The 14760-nt window shown below is 43.5% G+C and overlaps 1 long non-coding RNA gene across 2 annotated transcripts in view; it reads left to right on the forward strand.

Moving 5' to 3' along the window:
* Positions 1–14760, forward strand: part of LOC108314360 — a 58237-nt gene that overhangs the window by 31317 nt on the left and 12160 nt on the right. For both annotated transcript variants that reach the window (XR_005202555.1, XR_001829432.2), the window contains 3 exons: positions 2901–3127; positions 9271–9418; positions 9549–9826. This is a non-coding gene — a long non-coding RNA (uncharacterized LOC108314360). The remainder of the gene's footprint in view (positions 1–2900; positions 3128–9270; positions 9419–9548; positions 9827–14760) is intronic.

Below are 14760 nucleotides of genomic sequence, written 5' to 3' on the forward strand. Positions count from 1 at the left end.
TGTTTTATCCCAAGCAACAATAAAAAAAATTATTTTGAAACCTCTCACTGGCACTTCAAATGAACATGATAAATAGAAGAATATGCTCATCAAAAAATATTCCCCTTTTTTCTATGATAAACCCAATAAATATTTCATTAGAAGAAGAGTTTGGCTTCTCATGTGAATTGTGAAATCTCTTGGGTTATATTAAGACTGTAAATGTAGTTCAAAGCAGCTCAGAGCCTCGCTTTAGGGGAAGGGTGCTTTTTATTTTTTATCCTTTCCCTAGAGGGTCTGATTAGCCCAGAGCTCATTTGGTGCAATAATGGAACAGGAAATTTTCTACGAGTGACTGCAACAGAGCTTCAGTGGAGAGTATGCTACCTTGGGAGAATCAGGTCATTCTCATATCTGCTGGGGAAATGCTTGCTCCCCAAGAGAAAGGAATTGGAAAAATAAATTCTTCTGACAAGTGGAGAACTTCTGTGCAGAATGTTCCCGAACCTTGCCAGGGGGAGAGATTTTGTCTTCCTGATCTGATTGCCCTAGCATTTTTTCTTCTTCTTTTTTAAAATTTTGTGGTTTTATTTTATTTTAACATAAGAGAACTGAAAGGTCAGAATGCTCTAATGTGCATTCTTCTAATCTGAAGGGTTCGTCATTTCAGTTCTGAACACCGATTTCTGCCACTTTGGTCAGCACGAAGGAAGAGACACGTTTCTTTTTCTCCCTGACACCTTCGATGACATGATACACAAATGATGGAGTATGCAACGATTTAACCAAGCCTGATCTTTCTGCCTGGGGCACTTGTAGCACTTAAAGCCTCCGTGGGTCTTTATTTATTTATTTTTTAGATCACTCAAAGAGAGAAACCATGCTATGTAAAATTTGCCTACAGTTAAATCTTTTACATGGAGATTTTATTTTTTTTCTTATTTCTGACCAACTATCCCCATAAGCTAAAGTGGAAGAGTCCTAGAGGGAAGTTCCACAAATATTTTAATTATCATTTTTTCCATCTTTAATGTCTGGGGTTTTCGTATGACCTCTCCTTTATCTGGACACTGTGCAGAGGAGAAATTTCATGTCCTTCAATTTCCAGGGTGATCCCTTGGTTTTGTCACTTTGACTGATTATTTTCTTTCCTGAGTACTACACAGCATATGCTGTCTGCTGGATTCAGCTACATTCATTCCCCTCTGGTTCACTGTGTTGTAGGTGATGTTATGTACCAGGGATCTTGCTCGAAGCCACTGCTGAATTTCTCAAGAGCACTTGAGCATCTCTTGAATGACATAGGAATTCCTCTGATACCACTGACATGGTGATTCTTTTAGGATAGGGACATGCCATTTTTTTTTCTTCTTTTTCTTTCCTGGTTTATCTAGGCAGGATTTAATATAGAGATGGATGAGTAGACAGAAAGGAAGATGAGGTAGGTTTTATATGTCTGTCTTTTAAATTAATAAAAGCCACAAAAATATTAAGAATTAAGCTACATTTGGAGAGACCTCAAGAGAAATCTGTCCGTCTCCAAGACCCAGTGGCATTTAAATGTCACTGAAGACAAAGCCATCAATTGGTCATGAACTTCATTACAAAGTGTGGAAACAAAGAGGGTGAAAAAATATCTAAAATGTGTTTTTTTTTAGGAAGGCCTTAACCAATTTAGATGTGGTCAAAGAGCATTCTTAGAAGCCCTGTCTGAAAGATGTTAGTTTTGTCTAATGCCAATTATTACCAGAATTCAACTGAGACTGAATTTCAGACTGTGAGTAGTAAAGGTGAGAAGAGGAGTGGAAGCTGGTGGTCGGTGGGGCTGAGAGGTGGGAGCTGCTGGCCACTGGGAAACAGGTGTGGCAATTTTTAATGGGCTGGTCAATGTCATTGACAAGATGGCATTTCATTAAGGCCATGAAAAAGAAGACTGAGCCAGCCTCGTAGGATCTTCAGAATGGAGAAAAATCAGGTCAAAGGCCATGAGGTAAGGGTGTGCCTGGTTGAGTTTGAAGAAAACTGAGGAGATCAAATTTCATGGAATGTTGCTGTAAAGGGGAAAGAGGATAACACGAGGGTAATGAGGGGGTTCTCTTTAAGACACTTGACACTGATGGGCATGACCCAATAGAGGGGAAGAAATTCTTGATGTAGGGAGAGCAATGGGAGGGGAAAAGTTTCAGGAGTCAGGTTTGTGTGAGAGAGGGGAGACGGAATCTAGAATGCAAGTGAAGGGTTGGCTTTAGGGAGGAGCTTAGACAGTTTTTTGAAGGTAGGGGTCATCCACTTAAAATGAGATCAGTCAGCAAGCTGCGTGGCTTTCTTCAGCCATGGCCATCTCTGTTGGTGTACAGAGTAAACCGAGTTGATTTATCCTAGCCTGGGACTTTGTTAATCTTCTTAACAAGACTGTTAAGAATATATGCAAGAGTGTGAGATGATAAACCATCAAATCTAATCTACATAGGGGAGGAAATTAAGGGACCAAAAAAAGCTTAAGTAGTCAATGATTAATACTGCCTAGGGGGGTCAAAGGTTTTGGAGTTGGGGCATTAGTGAGTGAGCTGGAAAGACAGAATGGTTGAAACTGTAATTATGGATGACTTTGCTGGTAATGACAAGGCTAGAGTATGGCCTTGGGAGGGAGTGGCTGAGGCAGGATGGGAAGTGTGAGAGTTGGAAAAGGGCCTCAAAAAACCAAGAGTCTAGGATATTGGAAAGATCATATATATGGATATTGACATTACCAAATACATTGGAGAAGTGGCAGTGAGTTAGGTGCTAAAATCTTCATGGAATTAGGTGAGTGACCTGTGGGTCTGTAGGTAACAGCAATAAGCTAGAACAGTGATTGATAAGGACTAAACATGTGGCATTAAAAGATGAGAACTTTGTGGTGTTGTTTGTTCTTGTGGCAGGAAAAAGGATGTTCAAGCAGCATATGAAAGCAGAACACCTGCCCCTACCTCCAGATCCGGCATTACAAGGACCTTGCAAGATACCACAGCCACCATTTTCAGACTGCTGGGTAAAAGCAAGTGGTTTCCTGAGAGCCTGTCCATTTACAGCAAGAAGTTAAAGAAGGTTCTGAGAAGAAGCTAACAGCTGAGCGTGACTTCCAGAAGACAGTGTAGACTGGTTTCAGGTGAGTGGATGGGAAAAGGGAGACTGTAGGGATAATTGAGAATAAGAATCCAGGAAGATCAGAGTTGATTGGGAGCTCCAGGCTCCTTGTGAGGTTTGATGTACATGAGAGAATGGCAAAATGAGATTTGCCTGGAAGTTCTCAATGTAAGCATTGAGGAGAAGGCTGGGAGTGTTGCAGGGCACTGAGTGTGAAGTCTTGCTGGGAGTGCTCTGAGGCTTCCTCTTTATTCCTGACAGTGGTGAAGTGGGGCCATAGATGGCAGGCTTTATCCTGACTACTTGGAAACCTGGGAGAGGTGTGGAGACCAGGGGAGGTTCATCTTTTTCAGCTGATGTGTGGGTGGCTCTTCAGAGCAGATTTGAAAGTGTGCAATGGAAAATGGTGTTGGAAATGAGTTGAGTAGATGACTCAATGCTACTCTTAATTTTAGTGCCCCAAGCCATGCCCAGCTCAAAAGTCACAGGGTGGTCATAACAGTTCCACTTTTCTACTCCTGTCATCATTAAGACTTAGAAATAAATAAAAGAAGGGGCCTGTCTTCAATATATCAAAAGCAGCTAAATTTGTGTCCATTTATCCTTTCACTGTTGTGAGATCAAGCAGTTGCACCTCAAGTGCATTCACTGGTATAATTTCTAGCAGGAGAGGCCACTTCGTTCCACGTTGGTGCCCCACTCATCCTCCCAGCATGTTCCATACAAAGAGACATCTGGTTTGCAGAGGTGCTCTTAGGAACCAGCATGATTTGGTGGCTTGAACACAGGTCCTGGGTGTGAGGAGTGTGCCAAGGATGCAATCACGCATACTTTTCTGGGGATGCACACCTGGACTGCCAAGAGGGGGCTACCTAAAAACAATTGTCTTGGATGCCAAGTACTTTCAGAACAGCTAGCTCCAGTGGAAACCTCTTCAACTCTGGCAAGAATTCCAAGTTTTGAGGGCTGTGCACACTCAATTTTCACACCGTATGTGAGCCATTGCTTTGTGCGGAAATGCTTGAATGCAGGTAGAATTCTTGTAATGTGCCTTTAGTGGCATGATACTGCATGCAGAGTGACAAGCCTTAATAAACATCCTCTCACAGCTATGCTTGGAACAGCCTGATGCAAAAATTAATACTTCTTAATGAGTCACGACTGATTCTAGAATTTAAAGAAGTATTCAATGTTTTCAAAGAAACAGGTAATGGAGAAAACTCTGGACAGCTACTGGCAATTTTGAATATCTGCAGAGAGCTGGAGGGATGACAGAAAGAGATTTGCTTCTTTAAGGTTTGTGTTAAAAAATGAAACAATACTATATAATTCCAACTATAGGACTTTCTGGAAAAGTCAAAACTATGGAGACAGTAGAAAGATCCATGGTTGCCAGGGGGCTCAGGATTGGGGGTTAGGCTTGCATAGGTCAAGCATAGAGAACTTGTAAAGTAGTGAAAATACTCTGCAGGATAATGTAATTACACAAATGTATAATGAATATGTGTCATTATACATTTGTCTAAGCCCATGAAATATAGAACAGCAAGAGTGAACCCTGTAATATACTATAAACTTTTGAGTGATGTGATGTGTCAATGTAGGTTCATCAGTTACAGCAAATGTACTCCCCTGGTGGAGGATGTTGGTGATGGGGGAGGTTGTATTCACATTATTCGGGCAAGGGATATAGTTGATATCTCTGTTATCTTCCTCTCAATTTTGCTATGAACCTAGAATTGCTCTTTAAAAAAATTCATAGGCTGGGTGCGGTGGCTTACGCCTGTAATCCCAGCACTTTAGGAGGTTGAGGCAGGCGGATCACCTGAGGTCAGGAGTTTGAGACCAGCCTGGCTAACATGGCAAAACCCTGTTTCTACTAAAAAATACAAAAATTAGCTGGAAGTGGTGGCGGGCACCTATAGCCCCAGTTACACGGGAGGCTGAGGCAAGAGAATTGCTTGAACCTGGGAGGTGGAGGTTTCAGTGAACCGAGATTGTGCCACTGCACTCCAGCCTGGGTGACAAAAGTGAGACTCTGTCTCAAAAAAAAAAAAAAAAAAAGTCATAAAAAACATAAAACAACAACCAAAAACCCTTTGAATCTTTAAGATCTCTTTCTCCCCTGCTCTCTCTTCTCTTGCTGTTACTATTAACCACTGTGAACAGTTTCATTAATAGGAACAGCTTTTGGCAACCTGTCCCTAGTAATGAACATTTGGGTGGATTTTATTTTGCGGCCATTACACCAAAACTGTGGTGGACTTCCTTGTGCAGATGTATTTTCGTGCACTAAGGCATGTCTATCTCTGGGTTAACCGCCTAAAAGCATAATTCCTGGTTTAAAGAATGTACGCATGTATTTTTAGTTTGACAAATAAGGCATTTTATTTTAGGTTCACAGTGTTCCAGCAAACCAATAAGTAAACGATGAATTAAGAAATGTAAAACTAGGTAAAGGAAAAGATAAGTGGCAGGGAAAAAATACAGTGGGTTAATAAGCAAATGAAAAGATACACAATCTTACTTGTCACTAAAGAAATGAAAATTAAAACAAGATACCATTTTACTCAAAAAATTGATAAATATTTATGAGTTTGATCCCACATGGCATTGGTGAGAGGGTGGGAGCCCAGCATATGCATGCCTTCCTGATGGTGGTGTGAACCATCTCACTTGTTTTGGAAGGCACTTCCGCAAGAATTTTGCCAGTGTTTTAACTTTCTAATGCCCTGCAACTTGGCCTCGAGCTACACTCTGCTCGCTTGATCAGAGGAAGATTTTCTCTGGGCACCAGTGATAGTTTATTTTTCAGTTTGGAAAGCTGTCTGACTTACCTCATTATGAATCAATGTATCAGTTTAACTCAGAAGGCAAAGGCAATTTTGTTTCATTCATTTAATAGAAGTTTGTTAGGCATCTGCTGTGTGCCTCTGGGAACACAGTAGTAACCAGTGGGCATGGCAGGCAGGGCCTTTGCTCTCAAATAACTTTTATTTTGATGGAGGAGGGCAGGCAGCAAGCAAACACAGAGATACATGATCAATAGCAGGAGAGAGCAAGTACTGTGGTCGAATCAAAATGGGTGAAGTGATGGCAAGTGACTGCCAGATATTTAGATCAGTGGCCAGAGGGTCACTCTATAGATATGACATTCAGGCTGAATGCTGAATGACAAGAGAGATCTGGCCATGCCAAGACCTGGAGAGGTCCTATGAGCAGAGGACACAGCATGGGCAGGGGTCCTGGGGGCAGGAAGCCAGTGTTAGGGACTGAATTTTGTTCTCCCAAAATTCATATATTCAAGCCCTGATCTTCAATGTTACTGTATTTGGAGACAGAGCCTTTAAAGTGGTAATTAAGGCTACTTGAGGTCATAAAGGTGGGACCCTAATCCAATAGAACTGGTGTCCCTAAAGGAAGAGACACAGGGATGTGTGTGCACAGAGGAAAGACCCTGTGAGGAGACTGTGTGAGGAGACTAAACTTGCAGCCACCTTGGCTTAGACATCTGGGGTCCAGAAGTGTGAGGAAATAATTGCCTATTTTTTGAACCACCCAGTCTGTGGAATTTTGTTAATCAGCCTGAGCTGATTAAGGCAACCAGTGTGGCTATAGCCTCATGACCACGAGGTAACAGAGGGCTGGAATGAGCCGGGCTTTGAGGACCGGCATAAAAATGCTGGATGTGGTTTGCAGTGTGATGGGACACTATGGGGGGCAGGGGTTAAGTTTGGAATTCTCACTCTACTTGCTGTGAGGAGAATGGAATGAAATGGGCAAATAGGAAGCAGGAAGGACAATGAGAGGTCTTATCTTATAGAAGTCCAAAAGAGGTCAGTGTGGTGGCTCACATCTGTAATCCCAGCACTTTGGGAGGCCAAGGCGGGCAGATCACCTGAGGTCAGGAGTTTGAGACCAGCCTGGGCAACATGGTAAAACCCCATCTCTATTAAAAATAAAAAAAAATTAGCCAGGAGTTATGGCACATAGCTGTGCCTGTGATTCCAGCTACTCAGGAGGCTGAGGTAGGAGAATCACTTGAACCTGGGAGGTTCAAGTGAGCTGAGAAGGTGCCATTGCACTTCAGCCTGGGAGATGGAGTGAGACTCATCTCAGATTTTAAAAAAAGTCCAAAAGAGAGGGCAGGCGATGGTGGTAGCTAGAGTGGCAAGAAAGAGATAGAGAGGGCGGAGTGATCTGGAATATAATGTGGTGAAAGAGAGGGGAGCCTTGGGAGCCTCTACCCAGTGGTGCACCAGGGGAGGGCAGTGGGTGTGGTCTGTCCTGGTACCCACAATAGGGGGTGCATTGTCTGGAGAGAATTTAAAGACAATGGTAGTACTGACCCAGAGTCCTCTGCTTCATATTATCATCATGCCCTGATACTTCTAGACAACGTTTGGGATAGAACACTCCTCAACATGAGCATGGATACCTCCTGTCATCTCCCAGTACCCACCATCTCACTCCCTTGGCCCAGATGCTGGGGCGGGAGTGTGAGCCCAGTAACTGCACCCACTAGTGCTGTGAGGCAAACTGAGGGTCTCAAATTCTCACCTAGTAGGCTAGCACCTTCCTCTCCATTCCAGAAGGGTGAGTGGATAAAGATGTGAGTGGAAAAAAAAACAGAATCTCTCCTGCCAACATGTCCCTGCACTACCACATGGCATGAGCACCAACAGGTCGCCAGGTGGCCAGGCATCCCCAAATTCTCCTCAGCTTTCAGTTCTCTCTCAAACCTTTGGACTGCTGGACAAGCCTATGGTCAGCCGAGGACACAGCTGTCCCCAGAGAGAAGGGGTCAGCAGTACCAGGGCCACGCTGCTCCTTCTGCTGGGCCACTGTGCCATACTCAACAAGACTCTGAGGATCATCTCCTGGCCCTACAGAGCCGTGCAGTTCAGCTCTTACTTCAGTAGGATACAGAGGGGCTACAAAAGGACATTTCAAAGGCCAAGCCGAATTTTAGGCTGAGTTCATGCCTCAGCCAATATCCAGGCACACTAGCCAAAATAGCATACCCAAGATTAGGAACTGGATCAAAATAATGCAATGTTGATTCCCCAATATCAAGAATAGATAACTTATCTCCCTACTAAAGTCCTAGAAGAAATTAGAGCTAAAAGTGAAATAAAAATCGAACTCCCCTTTCCCTTGTCAACCAAAGAAGCCTAATTCTAAAATACCTTCCTCCTCCATCTCCCATTCTGCTCAGAGTCAGTCTTGCCTGGCTGTTGCAGGCTGCTCTGATTTCTAGGGAAGTGCTACAGCTGCTGAATCCTTCTAAGAGTAGATTCGGCCAACCCCAGAGATCTAATGTGTCCCAGGTCCCCAAAGGGCCAAATAGTCAACCTGACTCATAAGATGATTGATCAGAGCATCAGACCCATATAAGCACCATTTATACATGATCCCCACAGCAAAAGCATTTCACAAATAGAAGCGATGTTCCCCTCTTACTTTAGCCAGCAATAGATCAAAGCAGAGAGTTGGTGTTGTTATGTGGAGGAAGTAGCACAGAAGAAAAAAAAAGTATGAAGGGGAAAAAAATCATCTTGTCTTTGGATTTGCCTGTGTGCCAGTTACTCTATGCCAGCTGTCTGGAGTATACAACATGTTCACTTAAACTCAATTGGAAAAATTTTCCATCATGAGGTTCAACATACTGCCATATGCTCCTACCCAAGCCTTACATAAGGCCAAAGCTTCCTCGCCTGCGCCGCTGCCGAGAACTTTCTCTTTCCGAATCCTGAGAAGTGAAGACCTCTGCCTGCCATGTGCTTCTTTTCCCAAACTTGCAGTAACTGCAGATTTCTTTAGCTCATTCTGGCTGCCATAACCCCCAAAACATGTGATTCAGTGGTCCCTGAGAAATAATGACCCTCAAAGCTTTTCCTTTCCCAATATTTTCCTTAACTCCCCAGGCTTTGAATAAATTCAGCTGCCCAAGAGGCAGCACAAAATCCCTTGTCAACCACCCATGTCCTGATACATTAAATCCAAAGCAGTGGACAAAGGCAAGAAGCTAAGCAAGTAACCTTGTCTCTCACATGCTCAACTCTCCAAATATCTCATCCATTTGAATTCTCTGACATTTGAATATTTCTAGGTTCAATTGAGATGAGTCTTCTTTAACGCTATTAAAGTCCTTGTTCTTTTCAGGGCTGCAGTCCGTGAAAGGCTCCGTGAGATCCTGAACCCCTGGAGAAATTAGACGGTCCAAGAAAACCTAACTGATGCCAGATGAGAAGTCTCTATCTCTGCTCCAGACCAGATCCCTGCTTATTCATTTTGAGATTCCAAATAAACCGTGAGTTTCTTTTAGTGGTAATTCTACCTGTGACCAACTGCATTAGGATCCCTGGCACAGATGCAGATGATTGTCATTTGCTGGGGGCCTATGATTGATAGGTCCAGATTCCTTGGCCTTGTCATTCCAGAGGTGCCGTAATGATCTGCACTGTAAGCAGCAAAAGAATTGGAACAGAGAGAGGAGTGTGGCCTCCATCTCACTCACTGTAACCAATGAAGCTAGAAGAAAGCTCACACTTCTCCTGAGCATGTGAGAGTGAAAAAGTAAGCTGATCATCTAGTTTGGAGGCATGGAGATCCTGCCTTCTGCTAAAACTGGTCAAATGAATGGCTGATCCTTTGACCCAAATAGCTCCATAAACAAGGACCAAAAGCTTGCCTGTAAAAGACAGGTTGTTGGTCCCAGGTACGTGTCAGTGCCAGCCTGTTTGTATTGCTATAAAGGAATACCTGAGGCTGAATAATTTGTAAAGAAAAGAGGTTTATTTGGCTCCTTGTTCTGCAGACTGCACAGAAAGCATGGCACCTGCATCTGTCCCTCGTGAGGGCTTCAGGAAGCTTTTACTCATGGTGGAAGGCAAAGGGGAACGGGTGTGTGCAGAGATTATATGGCAAGAGAGGAAACAAGAGAGGGGAGGAAGGTGCCAGGCTGTTTTAAACAACCAGCTGTCATAAGTACTAATAGAGCGAGAACTCATTCATTACATGAGAACTGCACCAAGCCTTTCATGAGGGATCTGCCCCCACAAGCCAAACACCTCCCATCAGGCCCCCCTCCAATACTGGGACCAAATTTCAATATGAGACTTGGTGGGGCCAAACAAATCATACCCAAACCACAGGATTTTGCCCCTGGTCTTCCAAATCTCATGTTTTCTCACATGGAAAATACAATCGTGCATTCTACTAGTCCTTAAAAATCTTAACTTCTTCTAGCATCAACTCAAAAGTCCAAAGTGTAAGGTTTCATCTGAAACTCAAGGCAAGCTTCTTAAGCTGTGAGCCTGTAAAATAAAAGACAAGTTATTTACTTCCAAGATGTAATGGTGATACAGACATTGGGTAAACATTTCCATTTCAAAAGGGAGAAATCAGTCAAAAGAAAGGGTCAATAGGCCCCACACTAGTCAGCTGGGCAGGCATTAAATCTTCTTCTTCTTTTATTTTTTTGAAGCATAATCTTGCTCTGTTACCAAGACTGGAATGCAGCGGTATGATCATGGCTCACTGCAGCCTCAACCCCCCAAGTTCAAGCAGTCCTCCCACCTCCATCTCCTGAGTATCTGGGACTGCAGGTGTGCATTACTGCACCTGACTAATTGAAAAAGAAAAAGAAATTTGTACAGATGGGGTCTCACTGTCTTGCTCAGGCAGATTTCGAACTCCTAGCCTCAAGCAGTTCTCTGATCTCAGTTTCCCAAAGTGTTGGGATTACAGGTGTGAGCCATTGTGCCCAACCAAGAAATTAATTCTTAAAGCCCCAAAATAATCTTCTTTGACCTCATGTCCCACATCCTGGGCTCACCGGTGTGAGACGTGGGCTCCCAGTGTCTTGGGCATCCACCTCCCCATGGCATTGCTGGGTGAGCCCATGTGGGTGCTCTCATGGGTAGGAGTCTGGTACCTGTGGCATCCAGGCTGAGGGTGCATGCTGCCAGTGGCTCTATCTTTCTGGGGTCTCAAGCATGGCAGCCTTCTCCACAGCTCCACTAGGCAGGATTCTGGAAAGCATTCTCTGTGGGAGCTCCAACTCTATATTTCTGCTTAGCATTGCCTTTGTAGAGGTTATCTGCATGGGCTCCTGTGTCAGGCTTCTACCTGGGCACCCAGGCTTTTCTATGTATCCTCTGAAATCTAGCTAGAAGCTGCCAAGTCTCCATCACTCCTGAATTCTGGGAGCCTACAGATTTAACACCATATGAAAGCTGCCAGAGCTTATGGCTTGTGCCTTCTGGAGCAGCAGCCTGCACAGCACCTGGGGTCCTTTTGAGCTATGGCTGGAGCTGGAGTGAGAGATAGGGAGCAGCATCCTGAAATGGCACAGGGCAGTGACACTCTGGACAAGTTCCCCAGAACTGTCCTGTCCTCCTAGGCCTCTGGGGTTATATTTTATTATTATTATTATTTTTGAGACAGAGTCTCGCTCTGTCACCAGGCTGGAGTGCAGTGGCATGATCTTGGCTCACTGTAACCTCTGCCTCCCGGTTCAAGCGATTCTCCTGCCTCAGTTTACCGAGTAGCTGCGACTACAGGTGTGCGTCATCACGCCCGGCTGATTTTTGTATTTTTAATAGAGATAGGGTTTCACTATGTTGGGCAGGCTGGTCTCAATATCTAGACCTTGTTTGTGATCTGCCTCCCAAATTGCTGGGATTAGTGGCATGAGCCACCACGCCCAGCCTGGTCTCTGGGATTATCATGGAAAGGGTAGCCTCAAAGATTTCTGAAGTGCGTTCAGAACCTTTTCCTTATTGTCTTGACTGTTAGCACCTGATTCCATTTTATTCTTGCTAATCTCTGCAGCAAGTTGTTCCAAATTTTCACACTCTGCATTTTAATTACAAATTCCAACTTTAGGTCATTTATTTGCTCCTATATCTGATCATAAGCTGCTAAAACTAGCTATGGCACTTCTTGAATGATTAGCTGCTTAGACACCAGAATATTGACAAAAGGAAAAGCTTCTGGGTTCATTATTTCTCAGGGACCACTAAGTAACAAGTTTGGGGAGGTTATGTCAGCCAGAATGAGCTAAAGAAATCCACAGACACTGCAAGTTTGGGAGGAGAAGCACATGGCAGGCAGAGGTCTTCACTTCTCAGGATTCAGAAAGAGAAAGGTCTCAGCAATGGCTCAGGTGAGCAAGCTTTGGCCTTATGTAAGGCTCGGGTAGGAGCATATGGCAGTATGTTGAACCTCATGATGGAAAATTTTTCCAACTGAGTTTAAGTGAACCTTGTGGAAGGCTGATTTTAAGATTTCTAAACTTGCCTTCCACAAAGCTCTAGGACATGGTCACAATGTGGCCAAGTTCTTTGCTACAGTGTAACAAGAGTGGCCTTGGCTCCAGTTCCCAGTAAGTTCCTCTTTTCCATCTGAGACCTTGTCAGCTTGGCCTTCACTGTCCATATTTCTACCAACATTTTGGTTACAACCACTTAACCAAATTCTCTAATAAATTTCACTTTCCCTTGTCTTTCTTTTTCCAATCCCTCCAAACTCTTCCAAGTTCTGAAGCTGCTCCACATTTTCAGATATCTTTACAGCAACACCCCCTCCTTGGTACCAATCTTATGTTTTAGTCCATTTGTGTTGCCATAAAGGAATCCTTAGGCTGGGGAACTTATAAAGAAAATAGGTGTATTTAACTTACAGTTCTGCAGACTGTACAAGAAATATATTGCCAGCATCTGCTTCTGGTGAGAGCTTTAGGCTGCTTCCATTCGTGGTGGAAGGTGAAGGAGAGCTGGCATGTGCAGAGCACATGCAGAGGAAAGAGGAAGTGAGAGAAGGGAGGGAGGTACCAAGCTCTTTTTAACAATCAGTTCTCATAAGAACTAATCAAGCAATAACTCGTTCATTTCCATGAGAATGGCACCAAGCTATTCATGATGGATTCTACCCACGTGACCAAAACACCTCCCATCAGCCCCACCTCCAACATTGAGCATCACATTTCAGCAGGGGACTTGGCAGGGATCAAATAAATCATATCTAAGCCACAAGCACAGCAGCATCCCACCCAGGTGTACATGCTTCAGCAGGATGCCAGTTTTGTTTCAGGTTACAAGACAGAGTAGCTCCACTCATTAATAAAACAGCATGAGCCACAGAATACCAGCTCTGGTTCTTTTAATTGGTCACTATAGTCACTACTTCTTCCTTAGAAAAGAGTGGATTGGGGGTACAGTTGGAAGGGGAGAGAGAGAGAGAGAAAGAGAGAGAGAAAGCCTAAGTGTTTATTATAATACTGTCTTCTGCATGCAGAATGTCAGATTGAGAGGCATGAGTAGTGTATCAGCCAGGGTTTCAACAGAGAAACAGAATAAGTAGAATGTGGGGTGTGTGTGTGTGTGTGTGTGTGTGTGTGTGTGTGTGTGTATGTGTGTATGTGTGTAAAATGAGACTTATGTGATTGTGGGGACTGACTGTGCGAATCTAGAATCTGTAGGGTGGATCATTAGGAAGGGCAAACTGAACAACCCAACCAGGGGTGATGCAGCTCACAGGGGGGGGGTTTGCTTTCTCAGGAAAACTTCAGTTTTGCTCTTAAAGCCTTCCAACTACTTGGATGAAGCTCACCCAGATTATCCAGGTTAATCACCCTCATGTAAAGTCAACTAATTATAGACGTTAATCAAATCTACAAAATACTTTACAGCAACACCTAGATTAGTGTTTGATTGAATAACTAGGCTCTATAGTCTAGCCAAGTTGACACATGAAATGGACCATCACGAATAGTGAGAAAAACATACAGCTTTCTCCACTAACTAGGTGAATGTGAGGGGGAGGGTGTATCAGACCTGGAAACAGCATGTGAATAGAAAACTCAGTGTTGCAGGTGGGATGGAAGGTGGCAAAAACAAACAAAACAAAAAGAGAAAAAGAAACTCAGAATGAAGAAGGAAAAGATTTATAATGGTGAGCTGCAAGTTAGGCAGAGGCAAAATCATAAGTTGTCTTGCATTTTAGAGCTAGGAAGTTTAGATTTATCCATATGCTTAAATCTTAGAATTTTAAGATAGAGAGGGATATGAGAAGATATATATTTGTAGAAAGATGAAGGATGTGACTCTAAGAAGGGACTGGAAGAGGCAAAAATAGAGACACGAAGGCAAGCTAAGAGTTGGTGGACAGGATACAGGGAAGAAATGTGTTTCTAGGGGTAAAGCTGACGAGAAGGTATAAATTCATCATCAATTTAGGCTATTTAAGAAGTAGAATTTACAACACATGGTAAGGATTGAAAATGGGGTTGAGAAGTCAGAGAGGAGTCCATGTGTCAGGCAACACACATGGTTTTTGGTCATTCATCTGCTGAAACAGGGAATTGGGAGGGAGATCTGATTTATATGCTCTGTGCTCATCATGTGTGGTATGTATAAGGGTTCTGTGGAGAAAGGAGACTGTGAGCGTTCACATGTGAATAGGCAATAGTAGAGCCCTAGAGAGATGTCTGAGCTGAAAATAGAACTTTGTGGACTTTTAATATAGATTTCATAGTGAGTTATACAATTGGAAGAGATTATTTCAGAAGTCTATGAGCATGAGGGGACTCCAAAAAGAATAGGAAAAGAGGAAGTAAGAGGACAAGAAAAGAAAAGGGCCAATGGGAAA

The sequence above is a fragment of the Cebus imitator genome, unplaced genomic scaffold, assembly GCF_001604975.1.
Source record: "Cebus imitator isolate Cc_AM_T3 unplaced genomic scaffold, Cebus_imitator-1.0 Scaffold150, whole genome shotgun sequence".
NCBI lineage: Eukaryota > Metazoa > Chordata > Mammalia > Primates > Cebidae > Cebus > Cebus imitator.